We start from the raw sequence: 6,000 nt of genomic DNA on the forward strand, positions 1-6,000 counted from the left end.
AAGCTTAAAAATAGCTCTAAAGCTGTAATGTTAAGCAGGTATGGAGCAGTAAAAATGCACCAAAGTTTAGAGAAGCTTGTGATGAAATTTTGCCAGTTTAATTTATTGTATTTAGCTTTGCTAAAATTTGTTAAGATTTCTACATTTTACTTATAATAATTAAAGAAACAAGATTAATTATACTTCAAACCTCCATAGCACCTAAAGTGCAAGATGTGGAAAATGCATCAACTCCCTAAATTAGTGTTACCAGTGTTACTTTATCATTGACTTACAACACCTTCGACCTGTGGTGATATGTTTTTGGTGGAGTAGCCTTCACTGTTTTTGAGCATCATGCTCGAGACAAACTTCTGAAATTTAAGAACATCCAATCGCAACTTACTGGGTAAGTTCTGCAACCTATATGTCTCACACAATGGTTCCTCTAAAGAGGCAACTGTTAAACTATGCTATGCGCACAATAAGTCTCATTAACTTATTGCCCAAATGTTTCATGGTCTGTCATTCCTTAGCAGAATTATTGGTACCTTCAATTCCAAAAAGGGCAGAGGTAGGGTAACTAACCAATGCTAGAAACGATCATTCGGTGCACGAGAATAGTATGGGTAGCAAATCGTTAGGCGCAGATTTCTGTCTTGCATACGTGGTGCATTTGTTCACATAATCATCTGCACAATTTGTGTTTGTATGCGTGTATATATCTGATTATTAATACCAGATAAGAATCTGTATCTATATGTTTACTAACCACGTGTATTCAATACCTCAACTGTCTTTTATAAACGGAAATTTTCTTGCCTGTTACAGCCTCATACCCGAGATGCTGCAAAAACGCCTTTAAACCGTGTCTTTATACAGCATCCAATTACAAGTATGCTATCCTCTAATCCACACGCCTTGTGGCAAATACTAAACCTATAAACATTTCTCTTAACGAGTTACATGCAGATATTAAATAGCTTCCTATTTATTTCTTCTTTGACTGATATGTTTTTGTGTACAAAATTGAAAGGAACATTTTCTGTGTTTTGTTTACTTTACATAGATGAATATTTTTCAGAAGGGTACATACCTTTTAGCAGTAAATTGTATCTGGAAATGCCATGCAGCACACATGTAAAAATTCCCCAAATATAATGGCTGCATGAAGTTAGAAGCTAACAGGAGGAAATTAAAGAAAATCGTGGAGAATACTCAAATTTGTAAGATTTTCAAGTGGTTGCCTAATGAAGCTTCCTGTCTGCGTAAATTACTACAATTATAGTTGTGATTGTTTCAAAGCTTCTAAGCTGTTTTATTCTGTCCAATTTTGCAATAAAGTGTAAATAGTAGTTAAGTTCATAACTATATTAGTGAGCCTACCTGGAAGGGTCCGATGGACAAATTATACTAGGTCCAAATGCACAGATTTTATGACTAAATGTATGTTCTAAAGCTTCACCCATGCAGTATTTGCATAAGGTAAGTGTGCTCTGTATGGTTTATGCTAGTGGTTTTTTCTTATATTTAAACGATGGCAGTACAAAAAACTTGTCCACCAGTTTCCGTTATCCCACGCAGATTTATCTCACGGCAGCAACAACTATGCAATACGCAATTCAACCATGATGTGTTATTTCCTAACCTTAACATGCATAAAAGTTACAAGCTGGGACTAAATGAGTGGGAAAGACTTCACATGCACTGTTCATTCTTTACATTAAATAAAAGTCAGGCAAATCACAAGTTGTTTTAGGTAAAATAAATGCACCTCAAAAAAAAAATTTATTTTAAACTCTCCTTATGAGATTGCGCTTATTTTTTCTGTCCTTACTTTGATCATACAGGCACACTGTCATACTGCAAACGGATTCCCATATCACACCCGTGACAGTCACTTTTCTCATTAAATCAAGTCAACTTTCAAAATCGAACGACTTTGTTTGAAAATCACGCAAGGTTGGTGCTAATGAACAATTATTAATGGATTACTGGTTAGTAACACCGCAACTCCTTTGGAAAATCTCTTAAATTAAAGTTTACTCTTAAATTGCTGCGTATTGACTAACATTAATTAAACTCAAGCAAGTGTTTTCTAAATGTATAATTGTTTCTGCAACCACTTAGGAAGAATGTGATTCCATTTTAAGGGTTTATTTTTCTTTTTATTAAATACCCCATTCATCTTAAAGCCAAATTGGTTACCAATGTCACTAAAGGCGGGAAACCATAAAGGACATAAATAATGGAATTATGATGTGTATTGTGTAGTATTTGTCTATTTCACTACTATGTCGTACAACAAAGAAAATTCTTGAAGCAAAAGTATAGCCATTTATGGCCTAGGTGTTGGGAAGTGCTCTCAATGAAAGTAAAAGTGAGTTCATTTGAGTGTGCATATTCATAGCATTCATGAAGTGAAAAAAGCACTAGGTCCATTCATTTTGCCCATTTAAACAGGACACAATTGACAATTTTGGATGCTGAATGGAACGCATGAAAAATAAGCGATCTTTGGCATATGTTATGAACCCTAATTTCATTGATGTTAAATTAGTGCACGCAAAAGCTTGAATTCATGATCTATTTATTAAACTCTGCCGATGGAAACAAAATCACGATTGCCCTTAATTGATTTGAATGTGGTTGGTGCTGACTGAATTGCCAATGACTAATACGATCATAACCTGAGACCGCCTGAATAAAACAGTCAACTGCCTTAGCCCAAAGTCTTAGTAGGACTAGCGGTTTGATTATTTTTCAAATGTGAGCACTTATTTACTGGCATTTTGCACAATTAACCAAACAGTATCCATTATTCATTTCCCAATTACTTATGTGATTGATTTTTTTATTTAGTGTTACATACTTACACAATTGTGGGAGTTTATTTTTAAAATGTAGCAAGGAAACATTCGCAGGCCGCCTGTTTCCCGAATCCAACCGCTACGAATATTTTTCACAGAATTTTGTTTTGAGCTGATTTAACATCTCAAGGCACAAATCAATCCGATTTTATTGGGTTTTAATGGTGCAATAACTGCACTTGTTTAAATGTATAAATTGCATTTTAAAATAAAAAGCAGGTAATTTGGTTCCCATTTGCAAACAATTGTTTTCAAAAGTAGATTTTAGCCGAATCCCTCCTTAAGCATTTGCGTGTCCAATGCATAACCCTAGCCCGTTCTTTGATCTCGAGGCCCTGAGCTTAAACTGTTTGTAAGAGTTGATGTGATATTGTAAATTGGACGCTGCTGAAAGTGATGATATAAAAATTCATTTAACTTTATCCACAACTGCCATACTGAAAAGCACCGCGTTTTTTAAGAAGTCGTTTTCTTACGGCAATTTTAGTTTATTAAGTTCCAGTCGGATTTTCACATGTGTGTACAATAAATGAACTCAAGTGTTGTCGGAACAGTTTTTTTCATTTCTATTCTTTGGAAAATCTTGTCAGTGTTCCATTTGCAAAGACTTATCGGGGCATAGCCGTAGGAAACGTTTTTCTTTTGTTCTGCATGATTTAATAGACACTTGTCTTTTAGCACGAATTTATGGCAACGCGAGACTTCAGCCCTCTGTTCACACATTACAAATGCCAAAAGAAAGGTTTTACGAAAGTTTCCAATTTAAACCTTGAATGTAAATGAACTTAGATTTTCCAGACTGATTATGTGAAAGTGCTGGGTAATAAAATCCTTCTCAGATTAGGATTTGTCCAAAACAAACACTTGGACACAAAACATTCCCCACCAAACAGTACGATGAGGCAATTTGATTAACTAATTTTAGGAAGACTTCATAAATTATTCACATTTGATTCAGTAGCCCCGGTTACTTTTATTTTTAAAAGTAATTTACCAGTAAGATTTATTTTCTTAGTAAACCAAGGGTTCTTTGTCCAATTTAATCAAGACATTTACGATATATTATGCGCGATTGAACTTTGATTGATAGTTCATTATCCTGGATTTTAAATAGTTAACCACAAGTGATTAAATAGTAGTGGCTCAATGTTAGGTATCTTGTGCAGTACTTATGATCTTTTGAATACAAAGTAAATGATGTTGAAATAAAATTAGAAAATTTTTCTCTCCTTTGTTTAACACCACCACCACCTAGCGTGAGTGCATGGGAAATCCAGTTAAAATTACACATTTTATTTACGCGAACATTATTTGTTAACGCTTGATTATTCGTGCATGTCAATAATGCCCAATTTGGTAGTGTTGCTTACAAGTTATTGAATTTCATAACTTATTATTCGTCGACTTTTGCAAATGCTTCAGTGGTGTAAATGGTACTTCGCTGATTGGAATGAAGTTGGCAACGGTCTCATTAACAATTTGACGTACTTTTTTGGAAAAGGAATGTGCTATGAATTCCCGTGTCATTGAGCTAATTCTTAACAGCCATTAATAAGCTGATCAATCCTGTTCAAAAGGGAAGGCAAATTTATGAATGCGCCCCTTTGCTCAAATATAATTTTTTTAAGTCGTTCATATGGAGTTCGTAAATTTGTTCACAAAACATTTGAGTCCTTAAAATGAACTTTTTGAGAAGAAATGGCCTTCATAAAATGCATTTTTGGTGTGACAGTTTTATTCGTAAAATTTTTCACCCACCTCATGATCTAACAACACTTTTACGGTCAACAAATGTACCTTTTGGAATAGTATTTCTGAGGTTTGTAGATGCAGAATTTTTAGGAAAACTACTCTATATTTTGTTACTCAGCATGAAAATGTCAGATGTGGATGCTTATTCCACCTCAACTGCATTGTTCATTAAGTAGGCTACGTAACGATTTACAAATATGCCATCCGCATTTACCATATAAGGAAGCACTGATAATTCCTATTTGCTGTTTTTATTGCACGTTCCTTTTAATGGCTTGAGATACTTCAATAACAGCTTCATTGCTTTGTCCAAGTCCACTGTAAGAATTATCATTACGGTATTGTAAATTATGTGCGAATTTCCAGGATGATGAGTAAAATCACACTGGTTATCTCAGCGAACACCACCGTAATATGTTTGCTCATGTTACGTTTTACCGTACCATGAATGCAACGTAAAATAACTGATAACCCTTTTAAAGTTGAATTTATTTTTTTTCTCTGGACTCCATTAGATTTGGCCGGGCAGTTTGGTCGCATCATCACTGAAACTTGGCTAAAGAATGTGGTGTGAGTGTTTAAACATGGCTGAAACATTTGCATCCGCCAGTCGAAGTTACTATAATCCAGTCGCGTGTCGAGGGTGGATTTTACTTTCTTTCAAATACCAATCTAAAAACCATCAAGAACTTTAAAAAGGAGTTTAAACATCATGACTACGATGATATTTTTAGGATAAACTGCACTTCCAACCGCTAGCATATGGAATTTGTACTAATATAAATCCGTAAAGAAGATTAGTTTTTGGAACTCACCAAACTGAGTCAGGCCTTTCCAACATAACCATGCAGTGTGGGTGTAAATTTCAGGAGCTTCAGTGCAGCCATATTCGAATGATGGATTATTTTACGAAATACGAGGCTCTAGATCACTAAAAGGCCAAATGATTAGTGCATTCATTTTGCATTCTTCAAGCTAATAAAAGAGCCCTGACATAAGTTGGATTAGGGATAATGATTTCATCGAAGATCCAAGTCCAAATATGAGCAAAGTAATTTATTATGCTAACAGATTTTCTCACAAGCTCAGTGACCAAAAAAATTGGATTTGATCATCCTTAATGCGGGAGTTTTAGCTTAACTTCACTTTAAATTCGAATGTACTAGGTAAATAAAGAAATATTTGTAAACCGCATATCAAGATATAGTATCCTCATAGCATGGTGAAATTTTGTTGACACCACCTCTAAAATAAACCAAGTATCCATAGTGCTTTGAGCACTTTTGTTCAAAAAAGCGAAAATGCACAGCTTTTTATATACATAAAAATGTGGTAAGAGGAAGAAGGGAGAAGTGTTGACGATCAAAATGTCATAGTCACTTACTAACGGTTCAGTGCT

Source organism: Echinococcus granulosus, assembly GCF_000524195.1.
Source record: "Echinococcus granulosus chromosome Unknown EG_S00005, whole genome shotgun sequence".
NCBI lineage: Eukaryota > Metazoa > Platyhelminthes > Cestoda > Cyclophyllidea > Taeniidae > Echinococcus > Echinococcus granulosus.